General features: G+C 39.8%; 1 long non-coding RNA gene across 6 annotated transcripts in view; it reads right to left on the reverse strand.

Moving 5' to 3' along the window:
* LOC113991543 overlaps window positions 1–17776 on the reverse strand; it is a 79348-nt gene that overhangs the window by 40873 nt on the left and 20699 nt on the right. For 5 of the 6 annotated variants that reach the window (XR_005565517.1, XR_005565516.1, XR_005565515.1 and 2 more), the window contains one exon: window positions 13610–14408. The exons of the other annotated variant lie outside the window; for it this stretch is intronic. This is a non-coding gene — a long non-coding RNA (uncharacterized LOC113991543). Of the gene's footprint in view, window positions 1–13609; window positions 14409–17776 lie in introns of those variants that run through there. 6 annotated transcript variants of the gene reach the window in all.

A 17776-nucleotide genomic window follows, 5' to 3' on the forward strand; every position in this document is an offset into this window, starting at 1 on the left:
TTACTTAAAGTATCCAAGTGTTTAGGATTTTTGCCTCATGCAAAGACAAATTGTTTTGCAGTTGCCATATGATTTACAAAAATGAGTCAAAAATTACAAGGGAAACTTGCATCAACATTTGTTTTCACTGTCATGATTCCTACCAGCTGCAGACCTAACGTCAAAACCCCGCACTAACGTACAGAGTGCAAGTCAAACTGCACAACACAATGCCATTTCTCACAGTTCCAAGCTCCCTTCTAGCAGCACTGTATTTCTCTTACTCCCTTGTGAGATTCATCAGTGACAAAGTGGGCTTCCTACTACTTCTGCCTCTACTCACAGAGCTAGCAGGAAACCAGTCCCTTATAGTCATTGACAGCAATGAGAAAACCACTATACCACATGCCTCTCATACTTCCCAGACTCCCCTAGTAGTTCCCAATTTTTTCCATTGTCACTGCATGGAGAGGTGTTTAAATTGTTCTCTCCTTTCCTGGATGGCAGCCAGCATAACACACAACTTCAGGCAGGGTCGATGCAGAACCAATGCTCTGCTTAAGAGTGTGAAAGCATTTCATGAAAGGAAAATAAAAAAGAAGGAAATGGCTTATTGCTAATGGCTTAATCCTTTCTGCTTTTTAGCAAATGACTTCATAACCAAACACAGGAGTCAGAAGTCAAAAAGCAAAGCCAAAGCAAACCTGTGAGATTTGCCTTCTGACATGCACATACACTTCACTCTGTTACCCAGGTAGGCAGAGCACAGCACCAGAGCTAATAGCATCATGACCTGAAAAGAGCAGAGAAAGATCCAGAGGAGGAAAGAGTGAGCGTAAGGATAGGGGAGGGTGGGTGAGGAAGGGTGTAGAGCTACACTTCTTACAGTCTGAGCAATTTGCTTCAGCATATGACTGCATTGTCATTGCCCTACCTGTGCCTGAGTCACAGCAGGGCTTGTTTGCTTTTATCCCTGTTCTGATTTAGTTAGAGCACCATACAAAAGGTAATGGGATTTGTGAAAATCTCCTATGGAGATCTATCAATGCAGGTGTGAATAGTCACTAATTAAGGTCATGCAAATTGTAAAGCTGGGAAAAAAAGCCTTTAGAAGTACATTTCCTGGAAGGCTTCGGTTTTAGTTCCTCTGCCTGAGGATGACTTGGCTCACTCACCACTTGCACTCCGGATAAACTGCTATTTCTACTCATAGCTCTAAGTCACAAACAGCTAGGTGTTCAACCAACACTTTTTACTCAAACTCCATTTGTCATGCCAAATTCCTCTCCCAGACACAAAGCAATTGGGTATTTATCTCAAAAATCTCAAATGCTGTTAATGGTTTTCCCAAGTAGCCAGCAGTGAGGTACTGAAATGGAGCTCTCAGATGAGAACAAGACATTGTTATTCACTAAGGATTTCTATACAGTAAGAGAAACGTTGAAGATGCATCAGCCTTAGCTAAAATGTTGAAGAAGCCCTTGCTTAGAAAAGATACAGGGAATGTGTTTTTCACCTTGATTTTTGCTAATCCACATTATCTCACCTTACCTTCCTTATACAGTCTGGACAAGACCTGAGATACTCGTACCCCATGTTGAACATACTATTGCGGAGTTAAGATTTTAAGTAACTTAAATTGGAAAAGAGTAAAATGCAGTTTTAAGACTAGACTAAAATTAGGCTTCCATTAGTTTCAATATTAACATTCAAGTAAAACAAAGGGAGTCAGTTTGCACCTTCCATACCAAGTTTTCAACATACAGCAACAAAGGCAGAAAACGTTTTACCAGGAGACAGCCTAGAACAGAGATGACACACCTAATTGCCAGAATTTCCTCAATCTTTACACTGCACTTAAACCACTGACTTAACATCCCTATCCTCTTCATTACCAGCAAAGTTCTAGTATAGACTTTACAGTCTTAGAAAAGAGACAAATCAGCTGCCAGTTGCTGTCAGCTAAACTTATACTGGGTTACAAGTAACTGTCTTAGGCCTTGTACCTGTGTTTTTACTCAGCCAAGAGGTCCACAAAAGCCCACAGGCTTACATAATATGTCCTCACTGAGTCCCTCATTTCTTCTCCACTGAAGACCTCTTGCAGATCTGCAACCTTTCATTTGACCATTCCCATTATTATTTTCCCTCACCATTATAAAATCATCATGAAATAATAGAATGCTTTAGGTTGAAGTGACCTTAAAGATCATCTAGTTCCAACATTCGTGCCATGGACAGGGACATCTTCCACTAGATCAGGTTGCTCAAAGCCCCATCCAACCTGGTCTTGAACACTTCCAGGAATAGGGCATCCACAACTTCTCTGAGCAATCTGTCCCAGTGTTTCATTACCTTTAGAGTAAGAATTTCTTCTGGATATATCGTCTAAACTAACTCTCAGTTTAAATCCATTCCCCCATGTCCTGTTACTGCACGCCTTTATAAAAAGTCCCTCTCCAGCTCTCCTGCAGGCCCCCTTTATGTACTGGAGAGCTGCTCTAAGGTCTCCCCAGAGACTCCTCTTGGCAAGGCTGAACAACCCCAATTCTCTCAGCCTGTCTTCACAGGAGAGGTGCTCCAGACCTCTGATCATCTTCATGGCCCTCCTCTGGACTTCCTCCAACGGGTTCATGTCCTTATGTTGGAGGCCTCAGAGCTGGATGCAGCACTACAGGTGGGACTTCACCAGAGCAGAGCAGAGGGGCAGAATCACCTCCCCTGGCCTGCTGACCACACTGTTTTTGATGCAGCCCAGGATGCATTTGGCTTTGTGGGTTGCAACTGAGCATTGCTGGGTCATGTTGAGCTTCTTGTCAATCAGTGTTCAAAAGTCCTCCTCAGGGCTGCTCTCAATCCATTCTCCCTAGCCTGTATTTGTGGCTGGAATTGCCCCAATCCAGGTGGAGGACATTGCACCTCTTGTACGTCATGAGGTTCACATGGGCCCACCTCTCAAGCCTGTACAGGTCTCTCTGGATGCCATCCCTTCCTCCAGTGTGTCAACTGCACCACACAGCTTGATGTCATCAGCAAACTTGCCGACGGTGCACTCAATCCCACTGTCCACATCACTGAAAATGATGTTAAACAGCATCAGTTCCAATTCTAAACTCAAAAATACTTTGAGAATCCTAGAGGGAAACCACATGGTTCCAATCCAGAGAGATGGATTTAAATTTATTGTAAACATGTTCTTAAGAGTGGGTTTTTCTTGAATTTAACATCATTTTTGAGGTGTCAAGCATGGTTTGTAACAGAAGTCTCACCCAAAACGCCAGTTTACCAGATAGCACAGAGAAGTTTTCTTGTTGCTTCTGGTTGCTTACAACCTCTGTAGAAGAGAGTGTGCTCTCTAGAAAAGCATTTTCAGCAGAAGAACCAGGGAGAGAAAGGAGTGATATCAGAGTAGATGCAAACAGATATCAAAATATAGAAAACAGATCTAGAATTTTGAGATAGAATTAGAAAATTAAGAGCTCTGGAGCAATAGGGAAAGAAAATTATAACTCTCAAAATTGAATTTGAAAAATTAATCAGCATTCATTTAATTATTGGGAGAAGAGGGATAAGACTCTATGACCCAAGCGATCCTTTACAGTCCTGTACTTCAGAAGTGATAGTTTTGTGGTGATTTTAGCTGACCATTTTAGAACTTAGTTGCATATATAGTTGGAATATGTTAATGATGTCCACTCCTTTAAATCAGGCATGTTTTCCTAGGACATGTTGCTCTAGCAGGAGACAGGCAGGGACATTGGCTTCACTCCTAAATGACTTTTAAGGGATAGAGGAAGAGCACATTTCTTCTATGTAGGACTCCTGCCAGCAGTTCTGAAAGCTGGAGCTGTTGTCCTTATGCTTAGCAATACACATGTACAACACCACTTCATTTCACTGTAAGGACCATATGGTCTGTCTAGCACGCACTTGCACCACTGCCATTTCATTCTAGCCTGACTGTTCTGTAACAACAAAGGAATCTGATTTTCAACCCATCCATTTTGTCAGTAGTGCTGTCTTAAACCTATACAACTCATCACCCAGTTAGAGGCACAGCTGCAGTCAGCGAAGTTTAACTTTGCTCTGCAGCAGCACAGGAAAAAAATGACCTGTCAGCACTAATCGCTGAAGGCTTTAGGTTAAAATGTTTCTAAAAAAAGGACACTAGTACACTCTGAGTAATTAATGTTTAGCAGTAAGGTGAAATGGTTAACTTGACTCTATTGATCACACTCAGAGACCAAGGATTAAGCATATCACTGTCTGTGTGGAACAGTCACCATTCAATGAGCAAAGGCTTTCAGCAGTCAATGAGATGATGCTCTCATGTGTCAGATAGTGGCAAGCAAACAAAACTGGTGCATTTACCCAAGAAAAACACAATAGGATGACCACTCTAGATAAAACTAAGACAAACTCTGAAGTTATTCACATTTGTTTATTACTGTAATTATTAAATAAATAAATTACTCCTCCAGAGGGGATTTTTAAAAGCTTAAAATCTGGTCAAACATATGCTCCTTCTGCTTACAGTATTAAATCTTTCGTGATGCTAGCTTGCCAGGCAAGTTAACATAACAGAAGAGTCCTGATGCTACCCCTGTGCAGGGTAAGGAGTTGAATCAATCAGGATCACTAATCACATAAGAAGAAAACCAGCACAACACTCTAGAAAGAAACAGCTGGCAATAATAAATTTAAATTGATCTTCATGGAGAGAAAAATGGAAACATGTTGTGATAGACCAACATCTTCATGAGTGCACACGCTGCTTGGTTTTGAGCAGGGCATTTGAGGATCTGAAAGGAACAGCATAGTTCGACAAATGGTTGCTAATGAATGCAAGAGTTGTAAAAGGAAAACTAAATATAAATACAAAAATGCAACTTCATGAATTAGCTGGTTCTACAGCTTGTACTGAACTAGCATCTTCCCAGCCACATTGGAAAAAAAAAAAGAGAAAAAACCCAACAAACTAGTTAATGCTGCCATCTTTATGTTATCACAAATTTTTATCGTGCAAAGCAGATAGGAAACTGGATATTGCTCTCTTTCTGCAGGTTCTGTGCCAGCCAGAAACCATGCTACAGATAGAATCTGACAAGTAATTTAGAAATTGTTTTTGACCACATTGATTGCAATTACAGAGTGAAGAGCCATAATAATGTGAAGGCTAGAGAAAATGCCCTACCATAGGGGCCCAAAAAGAACACAATGTGCTTCATTTATCAAAAACAAAATCAAGAATGATCCAACTACAGCACACACCCCCCTCATGGTGAAAAATAGCTAGTCTCAGAGGGTTGTCTAACCTCGCAGAGAAATGCATTGCAAGAATCAATAGTAAAAAAATAAAGTTAAAAATAAAACCAATTTAGAAATAAAATAAGTAGCATTTTTACTGTGACCCATTGCTGAGACCAATTATGAACAGAAGCAGTACATTGCTTTTTCAGTTTTAAAGGATACAGTTTTTTCATAAAATACAAACCACCTCTTGTCTGGCAGGAGCTGTCACACAGAAGTTCTGTGGAATGTCCTATAGAGAACAGGCAAGGTGGGAGATCTGACACAGGCACCTTTCTGTGCTTTTTGGGGCCAACCACACTGAAATCAGTCATTTGTCAACACTCTAACACCTCACCACACCCCTCACTCTAAATTTTTTGCCAAGTTTCCTATGAAAATAAAACGTGTCTTTGTGCTCTACATAGAGATGAGTCTGTCCATGGCTTCTTAGCAGTTCTGGAAACCAGTGGCAAAGTTTAATCAAATTCAGCAAAAAGGTAGGGGGGTTTCTAAAATATGAAATGCTAAAATAATATGTGAAGATAGACAAAAGAGAAGATCACAGAATCAATTAGGTCGGAAAAGACCTCTAAGATCATTGAAGTCCAACCCATGGGTGAACAGCACCATGTCAACTAGACCATGGCATTAAATGTCACATTCAGTCTTTCCTTAAACACCACCAGGGATGGTGATTCCACCATCTCCCTTTTCACTAGAATGGCAGTGCATTCCAATGTCTAATTACCCATTCTGTGAAGAAATTCTTCCTAATGTCCAACCTAAACCTCCCCTGGCACAGCTTAAGACTATGTCCTCTTGTCCTATTGCTATTTGCCTGGGAGAAGAGGCTGATCCACATCTGGCTACAACCTCCTTTCAGGTAATTGAAGAGAGTGATGAGGTCACCCCTGAGCCTCCTCTTCTCCTGGCTAAACTACCCCAGCTCCCTCAGCCACTCTTCGCAAGACTTGTGCTCCAGACCCTTCACCAGCGTCATTGACCTATTCTGGATCTGCTTGCTACAGCACCTCGGTCTCTTTCTTGTATTGAGGGGCCCAGAACTGGACACAGGACTCAAGGTGTGACCTCACCAGCACTGAGTACAGGGGAACAATCACTGCCCTGGTCCTGTTGGCAACACTTTTGCTGATAAAGGTCCAGATGCCATTAGAACTTCTCGGGCACCTGGACACACTGCTGCCTCATGTTCAGCCACAGCTGCTCAGCATCTCCGGTCCTTTTCCACTGGGCTACTTTCCAGACACTCTGCCCCCCAGGCTGTAGCACTGCATGGGGTTGTTGTGGCCAAAGTGAAGGACCTGACACTTGGTCATGTTCAACCTCATACTGTTGGTCTTGGCCCATCTATCCAGCCTGTCCAGGTCCCTCTGCAGAGCCTTTCTACCCTCCAGCAGATCAACACACCCACCCAACTCGGTGTTGTCCACGAATCCACTAAGGGTAGACTCAATCTCCTCATCCAGATCATCAATGAAGATAGCGAGCAGGGTTGGGTCCAACATTAATCCCTGGAGTACATCACTGGTTACTGAACACCAACTGGATGCAGCAGTGTTCTCCACCACTCTCTGGGCCCAGCATCCAGCCAGTTCTTAACCCAGCAGATCTCTTCTTAACCCAAGGATCTCTTATTCCTCCCAGAGGAACAGGCCACAGAATTAGACATCAAAGAATCCACATGGGAGGACATGAGACACGCATACACACACTTTAGGAACAAGGCTTCAATAGTTTTGCTGTTCGTGAAATTGCTTAAGTGAGAATATTACAAAAGCAATTTTATGCTATGGCTACAGGTAGCTTATTTTCTGAGCTAAACGTGGCCTGTATACTCTCTGGGAGATGTTAATCTGATGACCTCTTTTTGGCCTTAAAATCTATACCAGTGTGTCACTTTTCCTTCAGATCGGACATGTAGTAAGCATCCTTCACCAATCGTACTCTAAGTAGCTCTCCTAAATATAGTAGAGAAAATATGATGGACAATACCGCTTTTCTTACTTACCTGAACGCCACACTGAGCGTGAGACTGCTGCAGGGACTGGTCTTTTTAAATACCGTTGCAATTTTCAGATAGATCCTAAAAAGGAGTTTTAATAACCCATTTGACTATTGACAGCGTTTCATTTTACTGAAAATATAACCTGAAAAAGACTCCATGGTAGATCCTCACGAGGTCAGGTTTGTAGAGAGCAGAGGTGCTAGCTGTTAGAACACTTCCTGCTGTGGCTACATCTTGGAAATCACCCTGCTACCCCCCCACCCCAGTCAGGGTGGGATTAATTACTCCCAGGAAATAAATACTGCCTCCATTGGCTCTAGAAGGAATCCAAGTGCCTAATTTTAGATAGAATGCATGACTGCTTAGGCTACCAAAGTTTGGAAAGATCAATCACGCATCTGGCTCCAGAAGAGTTCAAAATTAATATAAGATCAGGTTGAGAAGATTCAGTAGCAGCCAGCATGACTCTTTTTAGCAGGGTGTGGAATAAAGTCATTGCCTGCAGAAATGGCGCATGAATCCTGGCTTTACTCTGAATAACATGACTCGTACCAGCATTTAACCATATCTGTCATCTACAGGAAGGAAAGCACAATAGAAGGAAGGCCACGCAAAGTCCATCCTTAGGAAGCAGGTTTTTTTGCCTGAAGAGATTTCCTCAAATCTTTAACAGGACATGTTCTCCTCAGTTTTACTGGAGACAGTTTCTATTAAATGACCTGTTTCTGCCTGTTCCTCCAGCAGTGACTAAGGCAGGTTTAATTGCAACCCTTTAAAGGTGTGCTGCATTACTCACTTTCTGTTAAGAAAAAAGAAATTAAAGCTGCCACATGAAAATGGAACTGCTGCACCTCCATGCAGCAGCTGGCAAATGAAGAAAGGGCATTTCAATCACCAAGGCAACATTTCCGAAATTCAGACAACAATCAAACACCTTGAGCCAGCCACACCGACTATCACTAAGGAAGTCAAGCTTTCTCAGTGTTAGGTTATAAGATTACATTTGATTGTTGCTTCCTTGTATTTGCGTATGAACAAAGAACGTCAGTAAACAGTAATGTAGCTATTTACCATTGCAGGGCATTTTCTAACACTGAACACACCCACTCCTAAAAACTAGGAGCGAGAGAAAGACGTGGTCTCACAGCAAGTGCGTCAATAGCAAAAATGTGGGAATGACTCCCTGACCAACCTCATTCTGGACAAGGGCTGCTAGCACACATAACACAAGTGGCAGGGCTACTGAACAGATAGACAGGAGAAGGAGCCACAATTGCTTGCCAACTCATACTGGCAAGAATACTAAAACTCTGGCCAAAATGTTTCTCATGACCCAAGAGGAGTGCTACAGATTCTTTTCCTTGGGGATAAGAATTACTAATAATTACAGCAGCACACTCTGTTCTCCAGCAAGACTTGAATTGACAATGCTCTGAGCCCCACCTATAAAGAGGAAAATTCCTCTGCTCCTGCTAACAGCTATTAGTCAGTACAACTCAGACCTGAATAAATTAACACCAACTAGATGCAGTCAGCACTTACAGCAACAGCTTATGGGCATACCTCTGCATATGCCTGGTTAGGAACTTAAAAAGAGCTTCCTTCTCCTGGGGCTATAGTGGCCTGTCACTGTTGTATGACCATATTACTCAGTGGGTGTGGAGTTATCAAGGCAATGACCCAAAAGAATGCTGAATAGCAGTCTACAGTGTGGAACTTTTGCCTCCCTAGGTCTGCTGGTTCATCTTCACACCGCATCTCTTGGCACATCTTTTCTGCATCTAAGAGTCCACAGGGAGCTGCTTATTTTGAAAATAACAAGTACACTGTAAATGAAAAAACGAAATCCATAAAATGTTTTCAAGATATTTTCTGCCGACACTGCTGCTGTGTTTATAGCCAATTTATTTCTGTTGGCCTTTTAGATTTCCTGTTACATGCAGAATTACCTTGAGAACAGGAATGTGAAGTTCAAAATACTGATTTAGGTGCAATGCAATACAAGAGCGTACATCATGTACAGCACTAAGTCCTGTATATTTATGATTCGGAAAAGAATAATGTACTTAATACAATGCACTGCTTTGCAGAATGTAGAATTAGCTACATATAATAGCATTAACTATTGGTTCTCCAACAAAAATCAGATTTGAGCAGTTCTATCTGAGTCAGACTTCTCCTTCCTACCTTTTTAGTTTTATTAGCTATCCTGAATTTCTTTTCAAGAAGAATCTTCTATGAGAAGGGAAGGAAGTTACTTTTCTTCTCTATTTCTACTACTGTCCTAAAGAGGACAGGTATATTTGAAAAGACTCATGCATGAGACAGAACTGTATTTCCTTGCCTGACTTCTGTCCCTGACTTGCTTTGAAATCTCAGTGAGGGAAAAATGAAAAAAATCTCTTTTGTCTTATGTTATCCCCACCATCCCTAAAGAAAGTGCTCTGACTATAAAGCCAGAAGAACATCTGAAGCCACTGCTAAGCAAACAGACTAATTCAGTCACTCTTAGCCATTAGAAAAAGAAGAGAATGTCTATACAACAACATAGCACTCAGGACATGCTATGTGGAATGATGTGACCTAAACCCTGTTCCATTCAATACAGAATATTTGCATATTCTCTGAAATAGAAATTAGAAGTCTGGTCTCCTCATGCATAAACAGCATCTTCATAGGAGCACTTCATAAACCTCATTTCCAAAAGGTTTTAACCCCTCTGCACTCTCTTGGGAAACACAGAAAATGAAAGACTGACCTATTGTGCAAATAAGTCTTCTGAACCACTATGCAATAGCTTCACACAAGCAGATAACTTAAGGTAGAGGTGCCAGAACTTTCCCTGGTTGTGTTTTGTCAAAGCAAACTTCAGCCATTGAACAAGGAGGTAAGAGTTCATGAGTTAATCATGACCAGCTGAAGGTACTTCAGTCTGAAGATCAGGGGTAAAACTCAATCCTACATTCAGCCTTGTCTCTTACCTTGAAGGCTCCCTACTCAATGTCAGCATCTTTTGGATTGAACTCTGAGACACCCAGCTCACCTGTAACTCAATACATACCCATGCTGGGATACTGGTTTACTCTAGGCACTTAAAGCTTTAAGTCTGGTGTTCCTACAGGATTTTCTGAAATCAGCTTTCAGGCACTTCAGGAAGGATTCCACATCACTTAAGAGTTCTACACATTTAAATCCTATTGTATTCCTAAATTCTACACCTTAGATGTGTTCTAGGTATGAGTTGCTCAGGCTTGCCCATAAACAACAGGGCATTAGGGTGCTCAGGGTGGACAGCAAAAAAATGATATTGGCCACCCTAATCTGTTTCCCTTTTTTCTACAATTCCACAAGCTGGGGGGAAGGGGTTCATTTACTATTTTCACATCTACAAACTTCTAAAATTTGCAAAATTCATCTTGATGCTGTTAAGCAAGATTAAAGCAAGACTGATAAATGCATGCAAACAGAAAGGATCCAAATTAATGCAAAAGTCAACCTAGCCCAAAGCAAACTACTAGCCTTCACACAGATTTGTATTCACACACTTAGACACCACTTTGTTAACTGTCGGACACACTTAGTGAAGTCGGTAGGATATTATGTTTAGAAGAGGCCTTAAGGTGTGGTTTTAAATCAATTTAATTAAAATGGTACAAAAAGTTGTGCTCAGTGTTCCTGATTCATGAATTAGCCAAGCATCAGCTTAGCCACTGCAATTGTACATGCAGGCCTTAACCTGTGGCTAACATCAGGCACAGTGTGATTAAACCCAGGAAAATCTGGCAAGAAATGAATATGTTTATTATCTGCTTTTAAACTCATCCCCTACTAATAGTGAAATTTAACAGGTATGGTGCACGATCCAATCAGTACTGACCAAGGGAAATGGAAACTTGAGTTCTTTAACATCAGTGGGTACCCAGTCTTGTAATGGTGTTTTATGCAACTTTTACAATATATGGTCATAGGAATTTCCAGCCTATTACCTAGATATGACATTTGTTTTAATTTATAGGAAGAAGCTCACTAGCACAGGTAGTACTAATGAAACAAAGCAACCACAAATTTGGAGAATGTGTTGCATGTTCAGCACATAAGCAGAATCTGCCCCCAGAGATTACACTGAAATCAACAAGCCTTTAGAGACTGACATTTCCATTTGCAGTTTCCAATTAAAGCATGCATTATTTATAGCAGTAGAACCTTGGCCTTAATATAACACAACAAAGAGTTTTCTGTCAACTATGCTACAGTCCCTAACCTATGCTGAGCCTGCACTTTGTGGAACTGCTGCTTTATGACAGGTCTTTCCTGACAGCAAAGGAATTAGGAAGGGAAGGGAATACAGGGGACAGTTCGTTCAAGAGTAAGCACAGTTAACACCTTTGTTACAGTCACACAGAAAACCTACCTCAGATTCCCCTCAGACTCACATAAACTGACATACAAAAACCCACACGTATTCCCATTTGCTGGATGACACAGAAAGAAAATAAAGCACAGCAACTCAGATATTCCTTGAAAAATTGTGCTTGGGAGTTTGAAGTAGGCTTGGAAGATTTCTACTATACCTAGCAGTTGGACTAGAAACTAATTGTGTGCTGATCTAACTGCATTTAAATATTTTATATCATTAAATGATAGTTTTACATGGTAGCCACATTAGTCTTCCAGTGTGTGGATTTTTGATAAAAAGCTATTATTCCAAGATGTCTTACAAACGAAACAGAAACATGTCAAGATTATTAGTTTTGGTATCTAAATTTTCTTCCTTTTTCAGAGAGCAAAGAAATAATTCTGATAGAACATGTCATATTCATATTGAAAGATCACTTACAAGGACATACCAAAATCCCTCAATTTACTGCAGAATAACTGTACTGCCTGAGGCTGGTATAAAGAACAGATTAGAATTTGGCTCTATAAATCATACCTTATACATACAAAACCTGCTATCATCAGTCAAGTCTTTTCAGTAAACTAGTTAATGCTGAATATTTCTGCCCATTTACAACAGGGTAATAAATATGCAAAAAAAAAAAAAAGTGGTTATTTTGTATTCAAGATCCCATTTCTAATTAACTTATCAAGCCTATTATACAGCCTCCTCAAGCAACAGTGGGGAAAAAAAAGAAAAAAAAAAACAACCCAGCACATTAAAAATTCTAGTGGGCATGCAACTGCACCATGCTATGTCTGCAGCTCTGCTACTCCAAGATGTACTCTTGCCTGTTCTCAAATGCTAAGATTGAGCTTGGTGCTTATGTGAAAGATATAAAACCAGGGCAGAATGCTGCCAGAAATAATCTCTAGCAATTACTAGTAATTTAGTAAGTGATATAGATCATCCTTCACAACTTTACTGAATAAATTCCCTAGAAAAGCAGATTGTCAAGGTGACACCAAAATGAAAGCTCAGTTCACTTACCAACTATCACAAGTCTCCTTGTGCTTTTTGCAAGATTGGGACTGTTGATCTGAGTTTTGGCTGAATTCCAGTTTGGTTAATTAAATTCCACGTACCTGCATCTCCTTTGCATCCCTTTGCCACTGCTAAATGCTATTAAACAATCAACGTGTTACATCAGTGTCCCCTGGGCCTAACATCAACATGGATCAAAACATTTCCCCAGTGCAAAGTCAGTGAAAAGCAGCTGGAATCCTTCAGAATAAAGTACTGCTCTTGTCATAAATGAGTACTTGCCACTGAAGCAATTTCAAGTTAAAGAACCATCAGATTGCTGTGCAAACAAGTTAATGCAATTTACATTGCAGTATTTTAAGGAAAGAAATATTTCTCATTAGTAATAACGTATGTGCTCAGTTGCAAATGTCCAACTATTATGCTTCCAGATGGAGAGGGACAAAGTGTTTATATTTTGTATGCATCTCCGACCTTTTCTGTACCAAATGTAGAGGAAGATGAGGTTTGTTCTGCTCATCAGTTTCTAAAAATATAAGAATTTTCTTCTCTGAAAAAAGTTTCTCTTTAATTCTTTAATAAAGGTTCTACCTATAAATTTCCAGTAGCTTCTCTCCACATAACTCTCTTACTAACATTTTCCTGTAAATCAAGAAATCTACAACTTACCTGAAGGGAAAGTTTTATCCTGTTGCAGTAGTATGTTCTTTACAATTGTGTGTAAGAGAACAGTGATTCTGTCTGGTAGAAAGTTGAGATACTAGGTTCTTTATCCCCACGGGTTTTTTAAACCATCACAGGCAAATAATAAATGTGGAGTCTTGGAGTAAAACCATTTTAAAGTGAGCAATTTCTATTTGGGTAAATAAGGTTCAGATGTACTTAACCACTGAATTTTCAAGTCACGTTTATTTGATGTCATATTTCTATAGTAAAAATAGTTTCTATTTTTACTTCAACACTGAAGAATAATAATATGATAATAGACACATTTTGTTATAAAAAGTAACCAGGAAGAAATTTAGTTAATATTTTTTACCACATTGAATGCCACAGCATCAGTAGATTTTCTTGAATCATTTACTGTTTTATACAGACTGTATTAAAAATGAAAGATGTAATACACAAACCACCTGTAGGGTTCACTGTCAGCTTTGACGCTTTTCAACAGATTCTGTCTTGAAATGTCAAACTCTTCATCAGTAAGTAAGCAGAATGTATGAGCAAGAGGTAACCAGACCAAAAATCAACATGTCCAACCTTTGTGCAAGATAAATCTCCATGATACTCTCAGCACACTGAAGTTAGCACCTGTACCATACCGCACACAAAGTACTTGGGAAAGACCATACTAAGTACTTTTAATTGCCACATAAAGGCCATTTCTTCTCTTCTTCCAGATAATCCTTGGCTTTCAGCACAAAAGCCTGACCATGCCAACAGCTTCTTTATTTGCTGGGATGCTCAGGTGGAAGTTTAAGCATGAAGAACCTAATGTTCCACAAGGAGTAATTTGAAGGTAAAGATGGGCTGGGAAGTGGTTAATGAGGTTCCTGAACCCAGGAATATTTCCTAATATGTTTTCAGAGAAGTTGTTTGCCAGGGAAAGAAGAGCAGCAAAAACTACAGCCAAATACCTCACCAGTGTGAGGTCAGTGTATGTGAAGGTCCAAGCTCTTCTTCTGAATGCTGTAATAAAACAGAAATGTATCTATCATTACTACCATCAGTAGCAGTGAATGAGCACCACACAAGCACAAGCAGTCAGTCTCTAGCTGTAGTGTTCACAAATCCAAAACAGCCAAACAGTAGGTCATCTTTCTCAAGGTCTCATGGCCCTGTCCAGTAGCAGAGCTAGACCAGAACACAGCTCTCCTGTTTGATTTTAGTTATAGCTAGCTGTATTCACAAGTGAGGGGTTCTAGACCTAAAATACCTCTCCTTTTACACAAGCAAGTGACACCTTCCACCATTGTTCCCCTACCACTGGAGTAAGTTAGTGGAGTTTCCACCATGTTTTCAGCAGTATTTCTATTTCAGTGTCAGTTGTGCAGCTGTGGATATTCTTCTGGATATATCTATTCTTTGAAAATAAAACCTCTATACAGGCAACAAAAGATCTAAACTCCTACAAAAAAAAGTGTCCCAATTTACTTTTTAGTCTTAACAGGACTTATATGCACTTTGAATACAATTGCACCAGCATGCAACCACATACACCAGAGATGCACATATTTGCATGTGCATATTAATTCTAGCTCAACGTACTGAAAGCTGCGAACTGGTAGGAATATACTGAAAAGTTCTGAACTTGCATTTGGCATTTATTCTACCTATTCTGCACTATGACTGAGGGACATACCTCAAACTAAAGAACTTAACCATAACAAGTTAATCCTTGACAAATACTGTCCAGGATTCATTCTATATTAAAATGTGAAGTCTGCCATATACTTACTATTGGTCAAAATTGTGCCCTGAGACAGTGGAATTATCATCTGATACTAATCAAAACCTCAGTTCTACCAGATTCAGGAAACACCAAATCTAAAATCTAAACCTTTGGGTTCTGACACTTCCCTCATGCAAGATCAACCAAGAATACAGCTGTACACAGGCTACAAGAGAACCCAGACTCAGACTTTTGGGTTAATCTCAGCATTTACCTAACATGAGACTCCAAAACTTACCAACTTATGACATAAGCTTCTCTGAATTTTGGGTTTCTCTCAAACAAATATTGAGTATCTATTTATTTTGACAGCAACTATCTGCAGACCTATCAGGTAAGATATTAAAACAATTTATCTACAGGAGGATTCAACCCACATTGTCAACAGATGTATTATCTTCTACATTTCCTCTGTAAAGTTAACTGTAGGCAGGCAGTAAGAAATCCTAATAGGTGAATTAGCCCACACATTTAAACAATATCTCATATGAAATTAAGACGTCTTGTAGGAATACCCATCATTCTCCATTGAATACAGAATGGAATCTACAGAGAGGTCAGATTAAACAATTAAGTTGGCTAAAACTAAATTTTAGACTTAGCAATGTATACACCATACCAGTTTAAAAACTTCATGGTTGGTGATGCCAATATTTATGGGTTTTCTATATTTGGGGTAGTGGTGTTTGGTGGTGGTGTTATTACAGGAATGCACCAAGCAAAAGACCTGAGGCACCCTGAAGTATGCTTAACTTAAGAGAAAAGCATACCTTAACACTCCTTTTCCCTCACACCTAACAAGAAATTTAACTGGTTGACCTAGCATAGAAAAATATGCATTTTCAAGCTAAGATTTATACAAAGGATGAAACATTTCCCCATAAATTATTCTTAAAGCAGCACAGAACCCTCCCTATCTCTACTATCATCAGGATTGCACAATTTCCATGAAATCTTCTTGCAGTCTTTGACAGCAAGACTACAAAAAATGTGAACCCGTCGGATTCTGTGCCATCAGAAGCAGTCATCTGCCTTTTCCAAGTCACTATAGGAAATATCTCAAGCAAATTTACGTCTCCTCTTCTACATAGCTCTAACCTCTTGATAAGACAAAAGCATTAAAGACTAACTGTTGTGAACAGCCCAGTTGCAAACGTACATATATATACACATGTCAATACATGTAGAGATACATTCTTTTGTAACTGAGTATCAGTAAGCAATTTATATTTATTCAGGAACTATATCAAAATACAGTAAAGATTTAGAGACCACACTGCTCTGTATATTTCACCACTGCAGTTATACCATCCTTAGTCTTGCTTACATTCACACCCTTTATACCTTCCTGTTGAATACAGCACACTGAATCAGCCAGTGGGTTCTGTGGTGGTGTAAAGAATATGCTTGGGGGCTAGGTTGGGTTTGTTTAGGTTTTTTTCTTTCTTTCTTTTTTATTTATTATTCCTACACTTCATTGTATTTTTGATACAATTTCTGAAATAGAGAGTGCTACATTCTATTGTCCTTAAAAATCTTAGGACTATTACAGACCCAAAATAAATTACTTAAGAAAAAACAAAACCAAAACAACCCTAACTGTATTTACCCAATTCGGGCAAATTGTTTCATAAGTGGCAATTTCAAACATCCAAACTATTTAGGTCTGGAACACTACGCAGAAATGAACTAAATATTTTTTAAGTGTAGATTTCACATACAATGTGTCCTAGTTAGGACAACTGAGACCAGTTCATCAGGGTATGGGTGTAACCCAAAACTGTGTATTCTATAGCCTTCCATGCCATTTCCCAGAAACTGTTATCAATTAACCATTTACACCCTCTGCCCATAGAGCCTGACTCCTCAGGCTATAAACTAGGTGTTAAGAGGCCTGTGAGATAGGAGGATGCTCCTGTCCTCACACCCTTTGTGGAACTCCCCGCCCTGAGGGAAGTGCTGAGCATTTCTGCCTGAACTGCAGGATATATAATCTTGGAGTCTTGGAACATTTTTAACCACTCTGTGGGATCCAGAGAAGGACTGCGGCTCATCGCTCTCAAACAGACTTGGACCACCACCCTATACTGGACTCCAATCACCACTTTTGACCAGACTGCAACAGCTCTCCCACCAGCAGGTTCTTTCCCTCTCCCTTTACTTTGGACTCAAGCGGGGCCCAAGGAACACCACTTTGTTCATGCCCCAGGGTACTGGGTTATACATTTGGGTTTTGTGGGTTAAGACCAATTGTTTGTTTGTATGATTGTACTTACTGTATTATTTTAGTAAATTGTTATTCTGACTTATAATCTCTCCTTTGAGTTGAGTTCATTTCCCCTGCTGGTTAACTCTTAAACCAGCACACAATGAAAGAGTACTTTCAGATGGTGTTATCATTTACTCTTACAGACACTGGCTAAAACATTCACTTCCTGATCCCATAGACTCTCATCATATAATGTTTTAAATTTATATAATGTTTTAAATTTATTAAAGAAGAATTCTATTAATTTCAAATGGAACCAGTTTTACAGCAAAAGTTAAGCATGCAAGTGTTTATAATATGATGGCTAACATGTATATAACAGGGCAAAGTAGGTTG

Source organism: Pipra filicauda, unplaced genomic scaffold, assembly GCF_003945595.2.
Source record: "Pipra filicauda isolate LSUMZ 115617 unplaced genomic scaffold, ASM394559v2 scaffold48_size3843733_pilon, whole genome shotgun sequence".
Taxonomy (NCBI): domain Eukaryota; kingdom Metazoa; phylum Chordata; class Aves; order Passeriformes; family Pipridae; genus Pipra; species Pipra filicauda.